This window comes from Rhinopithecus roxellana, chromosome 15 (genome assembly GCF_007565055.1).
Source record: "Rhinopithecus roxellana isolate Shanxi Qingling chromosome 15, ASM756505v1, whole genome shotgun sequence".
NCBI classification, from domain to species: domain Eukaryota; kingdom Metazoa; phylum Chordata; class Mammalia; order Primates; family Cercopithecidae; genus Rhinopithecus; species Rhinopithecus roxellana.
The window spans coordinates 118,676,034-118,688,138 of record NC_044563.1 but is presented as its reverse complement, the minus strand read 5'-3'; the positions used below and the strand labels follow the sequence as shown (position 1 = coordinate 118,688,138).

Below are 12,105 nucleotides of genomic sequence, written 5' to 3'. Positions count from 1 at the left end.
TAGTATATGTTCTTGGTTTACTGCTGTTCTTTCTTTCATTATCTCTACCTTTTCGACTGGTGTCTGGTGGTACGTACTCAGGACATACTTTTATTCTAGTTTTAGTAATTCTACAGGAAACATTTTCATTGAGAGGAAAAAAGTCTAGATGGATTACTCCAAAATGTAGTAGTGGTTATCATTGGGTAATTGTGAGAGGATCTTAGTTAAAAAAAATTTGATTATACTATTAGGTACCTTTTCCTTTTGTCCTTTATTGAATCTAATTCTGCACTAAACTTTTAACCTCGGGTAAACAAAGGAGGCAGAAGAAACATAAAGACAGTAATATTAGCAATAGACACCATTTATTGAATGCCTACAACTTACAAGATACTCCTCATACATTTACTAATCTAACCGTGGTGAGGTAGGTGTCATTTCTGGTTTACACATGGGGAAATTGAAACTCAAGAGTGGTTAGGAAATGCCCAAGATCACATGACACTAAGTGTCACATTCAGGATTTGAAACCCAGTTGTATTCTAAAACCTATGTCTCTTTATCACACTGTCCGAAATGGGTTATGGCCTTACTTTTAAAAAGTGCTTTTCACTGTGAATGATTATTAAAAATCAACTCAATACTTTGAGGGCAGCTCCAGAGTCAGTGGGATGATTTCAAATGCCCCTTCTAGCACAGGGAAATTTTTTGAGAAGAAAAGCATTGCCTCAAATTTTTCTAGAAGGAGAACAGGTAATACAACTATTAAAAATGTTTTTGCACAATGTGTTATACTTCTCCTAACTGTTGCATTCCTCTTTGTATCTTGAAAACACTTTTGAAACATGTTAAGTTTGTGTATTTTTACAGGATGGATGCTTAACTGTGTTTAGTTACACATACCATTGTTGAAGCTTTGTTTCTTTGAACATACTGTTTACCAATTTATTTGGTGCTATTTATTTAGTGCACTTTCTGTGGCACCATATTTCCTCTCACTAGGAAAATAGCATGTTTGGCAAATTCCATTATGATGTGTATTCCAGGAATGTACTATCGGAAAAAGCGGAGACTGCCTGCAGTACTACTTAGAATGTTGGGTGTGTATCACATTTATAGGACTCACCATGTTGGAGTTTCAGAGAATCTTTTTTTCTCTTGTTTTGGTCTCCATCTAAGTTCCTTGAGAGTGAAATCTATGATTTATTCATTCTGACATCTCACTCTATGCCTGGTGCATAGTAGGTATGCAGAATATGTGTATTTTTGGTTGGTTGAACTCAATTGTGGAACGAAATACATATTTTGTAATTGCTGATTTGCCTTGTCAAAACACTATTATATACATTTTGCAGATATGTACTGGTTTGTGCTCCAATCCTATCCATTATTACAGCTGTTCACTGCTTATACAGTAACATAGGTACTTAAAGTCAGACAACAGGAATGGAGGTTGCTTTCCAGTGTACCACGGAGTTACATATAACAGTTCTTTTTTATGTCCCCTAATCATTATTTGAAGACAGCTATACTTTTGACATTCTTGTCTGCAGGGACTTGTTTGACACACTTTCATCTTACAGAGAAAATAATTTCCGCTTATTTCATTTGTAGTCAGAGTATTTATATTTTAGATTCTGTGGATGGATGAATTTACACTTTATAGTGCAAGGAAGACACATGCCCAGATTATTTTTCATAGTGGGTTTGGGCAAGGATGTAAGGAAATGTGACATGGTCTAGATGGGAGTGCAGATATCATCAGTAACTAGAACAGCAGCTCAGTATCATTCAGGATACAGCTGTCTCCTTGATCACCTAGCATTGATGCTTCCCAACGAAGAGGGATCTCAGAGGATTGGGTTACCATCATCCAGTCTGAAGCTCTTTTCTTGGACATAACTTGCACCAACTCCTTTCCAAAGCTGTTTATCTCTTAATCATGTATGTTACATCTATTATGATTGCTATTGGTTTGGTTACTCATCCTTGGCATAGTCATTTGGGCCACTCCAGTGGAGTTAGTTTTTTCCATAGACATGGCAGGGATGGGTAGTTGTGAGAGGGTCTTATTTTACAAATATTTTATTACACTATTAGGTACCTTTTCCTTTTATCCTTTGTTGAATCTAATTCTGCACTACTGAACTTTTAACCACAATTTTGAGCATTTGGACCTGTCTTGCATTTAGATTTCTACAGAAGAAAGCAGTAGAAATTTGGGAACAGCTTATTCTGTATTCCAATTTTTACCCCCAATTGCAACAATGAAAGTCCCACTGAAGTGGAAAGAATTTATCAGGTATATAATCCCATATGTCACACTACCTTCTTCTATTTATTTTAGATAAAATGTTTTATGTATGAAAAGAATATTAAATGGAAACTTCGTGAGTTTGTAAGTCAATCAAAGACAGGAACCAGTTGGCCTGACAGGTTGCTTTAGTTACAAATGGTGATACAGATGATTGATTGATTGATTGATTGATAGATAAAAATGGTGATAGATACAAATAGTGATAGATACACAGAGAGACATAGAGATATCAATACTGGTTTTTCTCTAGAGATTTGATGTAGGAAATACTTTTTCTAACTAAAGAATTCATAGTACATTTAAAATAACTGCTTCAACTCCTCAGAAAGTTAATTGTTTTCAACTTATGTTTTTGAGATTGCATCTGAAAATTACTGGTAATTTTTTTTATGCTTTAAGTTCTAGGGTACATGTGCACAACATGCAGATTTGTTACATACGCATACATGTGCCATGTTGGTGTGCTGCACCCTTTAACGCATCATTTGCATTAGGTATATCTCCTAATGCTATCCCTCCCCCCTTCCCCCCACCCCATGACAGGCCCCGGTGTGTGATGTTCCCCGCCCTGTGTCCAAGTTTCTTACTTTTCAATTTCCACCTATGAGTGAGAACATGTGGTATTTGGTTTTCTGTCCTTGGGATAATTTGTTTAGAATGAGGTTTCCGGCTTCAGCCATGTCCCTGCAAAAGATATGAACTCATCCTTTTTTGTAGCTATGTAGTATTCCATGGTGTATATGGGCCACATTTTCTTAATCCAGTCTATCACTGATGGACATTTGGGTTGGTTCCAAGTCTTTGCTATTGTGAACACTGCCGCAATAAACATACATGTGCATGTGTCTTTGTAGCAGCATGATTTATAATCTTTTGGGTATATGCCTAGTAATGGGATGGCTGGGTCAAATGGTATTTCTAGTTGTAGATCCTTGAGGAATCGCACACTGTCTTCCACAATGGTTGAACTAGTTTATAGTCCCACCAACAATGTAAAAGTGTTCCTATTTCTCCACATCCTCTCCAGCACCTGTTGTTTCCTGACTTTTTAATGATCGCCGTTCTAACTGGTGTGAGGTGGTATCTCATTGTGGATTTGATTTGCATTTCTCTGATGGCCAGTGATGATGAGCATTTTTTCATGTGTCTGTTGGCTGCATAAATGTCTTTTGAGAAGTGTCTGTTCATATCCTTTGCCCACTTTTTGATGGGGTTGTTTGAGTTTTTTCTTGTAAATTTAAGTTCTTTGTAGATTCTGGATATTAGCCCTTTGTCAGATGGGTAGATTGTAAAAATTTTCTCCCATTCTGTAGGTTGACTGTTCACTCTGATGGTAGTTTCTTTTGCTGTGCAGAAGCTCTTTAGTTTAATTAGATCCCATTTGTCAATTTTGGCTTTTGTTGCCATTGCTTTTGGTGTTTTAGTCATGAAGTCCTTGCCCATGCCTATGTCCTGAATGGTATTGCCTAGGTTTTCTTCTAGGGTTTTTACGGTTTTAGGTCTAACATTTAAGTCTTTAATCCATCTTGAATTACTTTTTGTATAAGGTGTAAGGAAGGGATCCAGTTTCAGCTTTCTACATATGGCTAGCCAGTTTTCCCAGCACCATTTATTAAATAGGGACTCCTTTCCCCATTTCTTGTTTTTGTCAGGTTTGTCAAAGATCAGATGGTTGTAGATGTGTGGTATTACTTCTGAGGGCTCTGTTCTGTTCTGTTGGTCTATATCTCTGTTTTGGTACCAGTACCATGCTGTTTTGGTTACTATAGCCTTGTAGTATAGTTTGAATTCGGGTACCATGATGCCTCCAGCTTTGTTCTTTTGGCTTAGGATTGACTTGGCAATGTGGGTTCTTTTTAGTTTCCATATGAACTTGAAAGTAGTTTTTTCCAATTCTGTGAAGAAAGTCATTGGCAGCTTGATGGGGATGGCATTGAATCTATAAATTACCTTGGGCAGTATGGCCATTTTCATGATATTGATCCTTCCTGTCCATGAGCATGGAATGTTCTTCCATTTGTTTGTGTCATTTTTTATTTCGTTGAGCACTGGTTTGTAGTTCTCCTTGAAGAGGTCCTTCACATCCCTTGTAAGTTGGATTCCTAGGTATCTTATTCTCTTTGAAGCAATTGTGAATGGGAGTTCAGTCATGATTTGGCTCTCTGTCTGTCATTGGTGTATAGGAATGCTTGTGATTTTTGAACATTGATGTTGTATCCTGAGACTTTGCTGAAGTTGCTTATCAGCTTAAGGAGATTTTGGGCTGAGACGATGGGGTTTTCTAAATATTACAATCATGTCATCTGCAAACAGGGACAATTTGACTTCCTCTTTATTCCTAATTGAATACCTTTTATTTCTTTCTCCTGCCTGATTGCCCTGACGAGAACTTCCAACACCATGTTGAATAGGAGTGGTGAGAGAGGGGATCCCTGTCTTGTGCCAGTTTTCAAAGGGAATGCTTCCAGTTTTTGCCCATTCAGTAAGATATTGGCTGTGGGTTTGTCATAAATAGCTCTTATTATTTTGAGATATGTCCCATCAATACCTAGTTTATTAATAGTTTTTAGCATGAAGCGCTGTTGAATTTTGTCAAAGGCCTTTTCTGCATCTGTTCAGATAATCATGTGGTTTTTTGCTGTTGGTTCTGTTTATATGATGTATTATGTTTATTGATTTGCATATGTTTAACCAGCCTTGTATCCCAGGGATGAAGCCCACTTGATCATGGTGGATATGCTTTTTGATGGGCTGCTGGATTTGGTTTGCCAGTATTTTATTGAGGATTTTTGCATCGATGTTCATCAGGGATATTGGTCTAAAATTCTCTTTTTTTGTTGTGTCTTTGCCAGGCTTTGGTATCAGGATGATGCTGGCCTCATAAAATCAGTTAGGGAGGATTCCCTCTTTTTCTATTGATTGGAATAGTTTCGGATGGAATGGTACCAGCTCCTCCTTGTACCTCTGGTAGAATTCGGCTGTGAATCCATCTGGTCCTGGACTTTTTTTGGTTGGTAGGCTGTTAATTATTGCCTCAGTTTCAGAGGCTGATATTAGTCTATTCGGGGATTCAGCTTCTTCGTGGTGTAGTCTTGGGAGGGTGTATGTGTCCAGAAATTTACCCATTTCTTCTAGATTTTCTAGTTAGTTATTTGTGTAGAGGTGTTTATAGTATTCACTGATGGTAGTTTGTATTTCTGTGGGATCAGTGGTGATATCCCCTTTATCATTTTTTATTGCATCTGTTTATTTGATTCTTCTCTTTTCCTCTTTCTTAGTCTTGCTAGTGGTCTGTCAGTTTTGTTATCTTTTCAAAAAACCAGCTCCTGAATTCATTGATTTTTTTTTTTTAAGGGTTTTTTTGTGTCTCTATCTCCTTCATTTCTGCTCTCATCTTTGTTACTTCTTGCCTTCTGCTAGCTTTTGAATGTGCTCTTGTTTCTCTAGTTATTTTAATTGTGATATTAGGGTGTCAATTTTAGATATTTTCTGCTTTCTCTTGTGGGTATTTAGTGGTATAAATTTCCCTCTACACACTGCTTTAAATGTGTCCCAGAGATTCTGGTATGTTGTGTCTTTGTTCTCATTGGTTTCAAAGAACATCTTTATTTCTGCCTTTAGTTCGTTATGTACCCAGTAGTCATTCAGGAGCAGGTTGTTCAGTTTCCATGTAGTTGAGCAGTTTTGAGTGAGTTTCTTAATCCTGAGTTCTAGTTTGATTGCACTGTGGTCCGAGAGACAGTTTGTTATAATTTCTGTTCTTTTACATTTGCTGAGGAGTGCTTTACTTCCAACTATGTGGTCAATTTTGGAATAAGTGTGATGTGGTGCTGAGCAGAACGTATATTTTGTTTATTTGGGGTGAAGAGTTCTGTAGATGTCTATTAGGTCTGCTTTGTACAGAGCTGAGTTCAAGTCCTGGATATCCTTGTTAACTTTCTGTCTCGTTGATCTGTCTAATGTTGACAGTGGAGTGTTGAAGTCTCCTATTATTATTGTGTGGGAGTCTAAGTCTCTTTGTAGGTCTCTAAGGACTTGCTTTATGAATCTGGGTGCTCCTGTATTGGATGCATATATATTCAGGATAGTTAGCTTTTGTTGAATTGATCCCTTTACTATTATGTAATGGCCTTTGTCTGTTTTGATCTTTGTTGGTTTAAAGTCTGTTGTATCAGAGACTAGGATTGCAACCCCTGCTTTTTTTTTTTTGTTTTCCATTTGCTTGGTAGATCTTCCTCCATCCGTTTATTTTGAGCATATATGTGTCTCTGCCCATGAGATGGGTCTCCTGAATACAGCACACTGATGGGTCTAGACTCTATCCAATTTGCTGACTGTGTCTTTTAATTGGAGCATTTAGCCCCTTTACATTTAAGGGTAGTATTGTTATATGTGAATTTGATCCTGTCATTATAATGTTAGCTGGTTATTTTGCCCATTAGTTGATGCAGTTTCTTCCTGTCAATGGTGATCTTTACAATTTGGCATGTTTTTGCAGTCGCTAGTACTGGTTGTTCCTTTCTATGTGTTTAGTGCTTCCTTCAGGAGCTCTTGTAAGGCAGGCCTGGTGGTGACAACATCTCTCAGCATTTGCTTGTCTGTACAGGATTTTATTTCTCCTTCGCTTATGAAGCTTAGTTTGGCTGGATATGAAATTCTGGGTGGAAAAGTCTTTTCTTTAAGAATGTTGAATATGCCGGGTGCGGTGGCTCAAGCCTGTAATCCCAGCACTTTGGGAGGCCGAGACGGGTGGATCACGAGGTCAGGAGATCGAGACCATCCTGGCTAACACGGTGAAACCCCGTCTCTACTAAAAACTACAAAAAACTAGCCGGGCAACGTGGCGGCGCCTGTAGTCCCAGCTACTCGGGAGGCTGAGGCAGGAGAATGGCATAAACCCGGGAGGCGGAGCTTGCAGTGAGCTGAGATCCGGCCACAGCACTCCAGCCTGGGTGACAGAGCGAGACTCCGTCTCAAAAAAAAAAAAAAAAAGAATGTTGAATATTTGTCCCCACTTTCTTCTGGCTTGTAGAGTTTCTGCTAAGAGATCTGGTGTTAGTCTGATGGGCTTTGCTTTGTGGGTAACCCAACCTTTCTCTCTGGCTGCCTTTAATATTTTTTCTTTCATTTCAACTTTGGTGAATCTGACAATTATGTGCCTTGCAGTTGTTCTTCTCGAGGAGTGTCTTTGTGGCGTTCTCTGTATTTCCTGAATTTGAATGTTGGCCTGCCTTGCTAGGTTGGGGAAGTTCTCCTGGATAATATCCTGAAGAGTGTTTTCCAATTTGGTTCCATGCTCACCGTCACTTTCAGGTACACAAGACGTAGATTTGGTCTTTTCACATAGTGTCGTATTTCATGGAGGCTTTGTTCATTTTTCTTTTTACTCTTTTTTCTCTAAACTTCTCATCTTGCTTCATTTCATTCATTGGATCTTCAGTCACTGATACCCTTTCTCCCACTTAATGAATCAGCTACTGAAGCTTGTGCATGCGTCATGTAGTTCTTGTGCCATGGTTTCAGCTCCATCAGGTCATTTAAGGTCTTCTCTGTGCTGTTTATTCTAGTTAGCCATTCGTCTAATCTTTTTTCACGGTTTTTAGCTTCTTCGCGATGGATTCGAACATCTTTCTTTAGCTTGGAGAAGTTCATTATTGCTGATCATCTGAAGCCGCCTTCTCTCAACTCGTCAAAGTCATTCTCCATCCAGCTTTGTTCTGTTGCTGGAGAGGAGCTGCGTTCCTTTGGAGGAGAAGAGGCGCTCTAATTTTCAGAATTTTCAGCTTTTCTGCTCTGGTTTCTCACCATCTTTGTGGTTTTATCTACCTTTTGTCTTTGATGATGGTGACATACAGATGGGGTTTTGGTGTGGGTGTCCTTTCTGTTTTTTAGTTTTCCTTCTAACAGTCAGGACCCTCAGCTATTGGTCTATTGGAGTTTGCTGGAGGTCTACTCCAGACCCTGTTTGCCTGGGTGTCACCAGCGGAGGCTGCAGAACAGCAAATATTGCAGAACAGCAAATATTGCTGCCTGATCCTTCCTCTGGAAGCTTCGTCTCAGAGGGGCACCTGGCTGTATGAAGTGTCAGTCGGCCCCAGCTGGTAGGTGACTCCCAGTTAGGCTTCTTGGGGGTCAGGGACCCACTTGAGGAAGCAGTCTGTCCGTTCTCACATCTCAAACTGCATGCTGGGAGAACCACTACTCTCTTTAAAGCTGTCAGACAGGGACGTTTAAGTCTGCAGAAGTTTCTGCTGCCTTTTGTTCAGCTATGCCCTGCCCGGGGAGGTGGAATCTACAGAGGCAGGCAGGCCTCCTTTAGCTGTGGTGGGCTCCACCCAGTTCGAGCTTCCTGGCCACTTTGTTTACCTACTCAAGCCTCAGCACTGGCGAATGCCCCTCACCCAGCCTCCCTGTCACCTTGTAGTTCAATCTCAGACTGCTGTGCTAGCAGTGAGCGAGGCTCTGTGGGCATGGGACCCTCCGAGCCAGGCATGGGATATAATCTCCTGGTGTGCCGTTTGCTAAGACCATTGAAAAAGCGCAATGTTAGGGTGGGAGTGTCCCGATTTTCCAGGTACTGTCTGTCACAGCTTCCCTTTGCTAGGATGGGGGAATTCCCCAACCCCTTGTGCTTCCCTGGTGAGGTGATGCCCCGCCCTGCTTTGGCTCACGCTCCGTGGGCTGCACCCACTGTCCGACAAGCCCTAGTGAGATGAACCAGGTACCTCAGTTGGAAATGCAGGAATCTACCCATCTTCTTCATCGCTCATGCTGGGAGCTGTAGACTGGAGCTGTTCCTATTTGGCCATGTTGGAACCCATTGCTGGTAATTTTTAACGTCATTCAGGATGTTAGGAAATGTAGGAAAATCATGCAATATTAAGCTAACTTACTCGGTGAACAGCTATTAGTTTGGACTGCCCACTCTGCTAGTCACTGTTTTAGGCACAAGGCATACAGTGGTAAATAAGATGGATAAGTTCCTGCTCTCATGAAGATAATATCCAGGTGGAGAGACATAGACTAAAAGGAAGTAAACAACTAAAGATGATGATTTTGGATTGTGATTAAAAATAAATAGACTGGGCATGGTGGCTCATGGCTGTAATCCCAGCACTCTGGGAGGCTGAGGTGGGCAGATCACTTGAGGTCAGGAATGTGAGACCAGCCTGGCCAACATGGTGAAACCCCGTCTCTACCGAAGATAACAAAAGTTAGCTGGGTGTGGTGGTGTGTGCCTGTAATCCCAGCTACTCAGAAGGCTGAGGCAGGAGAATTGCTTGATCCTGTGAGGCAGAGGTTGCAGTGAGCCGAGATTGTGCCACTGTACTCCAGCCTGGGTGACAGAGCAAGACTTTGTCTCAAAAAATAATAATAAATAAATAAATAAACATGGTAAAACACTTATCTACCTCCAGGCATAAAGAGGGCAATGTGGAAAAAAGTGACTAGGAAGGGCTGCAGATTGGTTGGTCAGGGAAGCCCTCTCTAAGGTGGGATCATCTGAGCTGAGACCTCCATGACAGGAAGGAGCCAGCCCTACAGATACTAGGGGGAGGAACATTCCAGGTAGAAGCCCTGAAACAGGACTGAGGAACATATATTTCAGTAAAAGAATTAAATTTTGAGACATCAAAAACAGCAGGCCCAGCATGTGAGGCCAGAAATGTAGATTCTGACAACTTAGAATGTAGATTCTTGTTAATTTCTTGTTAGTGTCTCTGGGTCTTTTTCAATTCTAGAGTGATTCTAAACCACTATGCACTCTCATACACCCTGTACTCTAAAGATAGCAGATACAGTAATCAATTGGAACTGCACTAGTGCTTTCTTTCCTGAAGTATATCTCCATTCTTAAAGTTGTAATTAGGACCCACATTAAATGCTTGCAGTTCAGATTAAGGACTACTGCTGTACTTTATTGCTATGTGAACTATAAAAGGGAACATTTAACATTTTAAACGTAAAAAAAAATTTTTTTTTTTTTTTTTTGAGATAAGAGTCTCATTCTGTCACCCAGGTTGGAGTACAGTGGCTCGATCTCAACTCACTGCAACCTCTGCCTCCTGGGTTCAAGCAATTCTCCTGCCTCCGCCTCCCAAGTAGCTGGGATTACTGGTGTGTGCCACCACACCCAGCTAATTTTTGTATTTTGAGGGTTACAGAGATGGGGCTGGGTTGAGTAACCAGCCTATCATGTAAATTCTGGGAAAACCCAGGAAATACTGAATTTGCCTGTGGGATGGTGTGAGTAGGTGGAGGAAGTCATGAATGGGGATTAGAAGAGATAAACAGTGGGGAAAAGTACACAAACTGAAAAAGCACGCAAAAATCCCAAAAACGAAGTGCACAACAGCAACAAAACTAACAGGAAAACAAAACTTGGAGGCATTTTTTAATACTTTTTTTTTTTTTCCTTTTCAAAAGCTGGAAAAATAAAAGATGGTGTAGAAGATAAAACATAGGCCAAAAAAAGTAGACCTAGATCAGAAAAATCAACTACCAAACTCTGGGTTCCTGTTGTCTTTCCATAATGAAGTTGTCTGGCTAACAGTGGGTTCAGTCTGAATTCTAGTGTGAATAGCAGAATGAACTCAATTGGCATTGAAGACTTGGCATTCTTTCTTATTGTCTTTCTTTTGCATTAAATACTCCTTTTTCGCAGAGAGCAGGCAGGCTTGCTTTGGATTCCCATGACTTCCTTCTTTCAGACTAAAATTGATGACTTACTCCATCATGTTGAGTAACACTAAGATTTCTCATGAATAATTTTTCCCAGATGTATATATCAAGTTCTTAGGAATAAACTTTGAGTTAAGCAGTAAGTAGAGTTAAACAATAATTGGTACTGAACATTAACTGCATGGCTCTTCATCTCTTTGCGTGTCTGTATTTTTTAAATACATAATTTTGTTTAAAATCTGTTAGTAAAGTAATGCATGCACCCGTCTTCCTGGCTTTGAATTACACGTCTTTATAAGGAGTTAAATTGAGGCTGGGCGCGGTGGCTCATGCCTGTAATCCCAGCACTTTGGGAGGCCGTGGCAGGCAGATCATTTGAGGTCAGGAGTTTGATACCAGCCTGACCAACATGGCAAAAGCCTGTCTCTACTAAAAATGCAAAAATTAGCCAGGTGTGATGATGCATGCCTGTAGTCCCAGCTACTCGGACGGCTGAGGCAGGAGAATCACTTGAACCTGGGAGGTGGAAGCTGCAGTGAGCTGAGAGCATGCCACTGCACTCCAGCCTGGGCGGTAGAGGGAAACTCCATCTCAAAAATATAAAACAAAATAAAATAAAAAATAAGGAGTTAAACCAAGAATATTTTCATAATGGCTTTTGGTTTCTTTGTTTTGTCTTTTTGTTAAGGAAACTTCATGCATGTTTTAAAAAAAATCTTCACTGAGATGTAATTCACGTACAATATAATTAAATTTATATAATCACACATCCCATTTCAAGTGTACAGTCCAGTGATTTTTAGTATATTCACAGGTATGGTTAACCATCACCACAGTCAATTTTAGAACATTTTCATCACCTCAAAAAGAAACCCCGTGCTTTTTATTTATCACCCCCTTATCCTCCCTGCTTTTGCCCCCACCAGTCCTAAGCAACCACAAATCTACTTTCATTTTCCTATTCTGGACTTTCATATGAATGGAGTCCTGTAATACGGAGTCATGTAGTATGTAGTCTTTCGTGACTGTCTTATTTCCATACTTCGTTCTCTTTTATGGCCACACAATTCACAGAATGAGTATGTCACATATGGTTTATCCATTCATCTGTTGATGGACATTGG

The 12,105-nt window shown here is 40.1% G+C and overlaps 1 protein-coding gene across 1 annotated transcript in view; it reads left to right on the top strand.

Annotated features, from left to right (window-relative positions):
• Positions 1 to 12,105, top strand: part of TMEM123 (transmembrane protein 123) — a 58,496-nt gene that overhangs the window by 5,129 nt on the left and 41,262 nt on the right. The gene's annotated exons all lie outside the window — the stretch shown is intronic.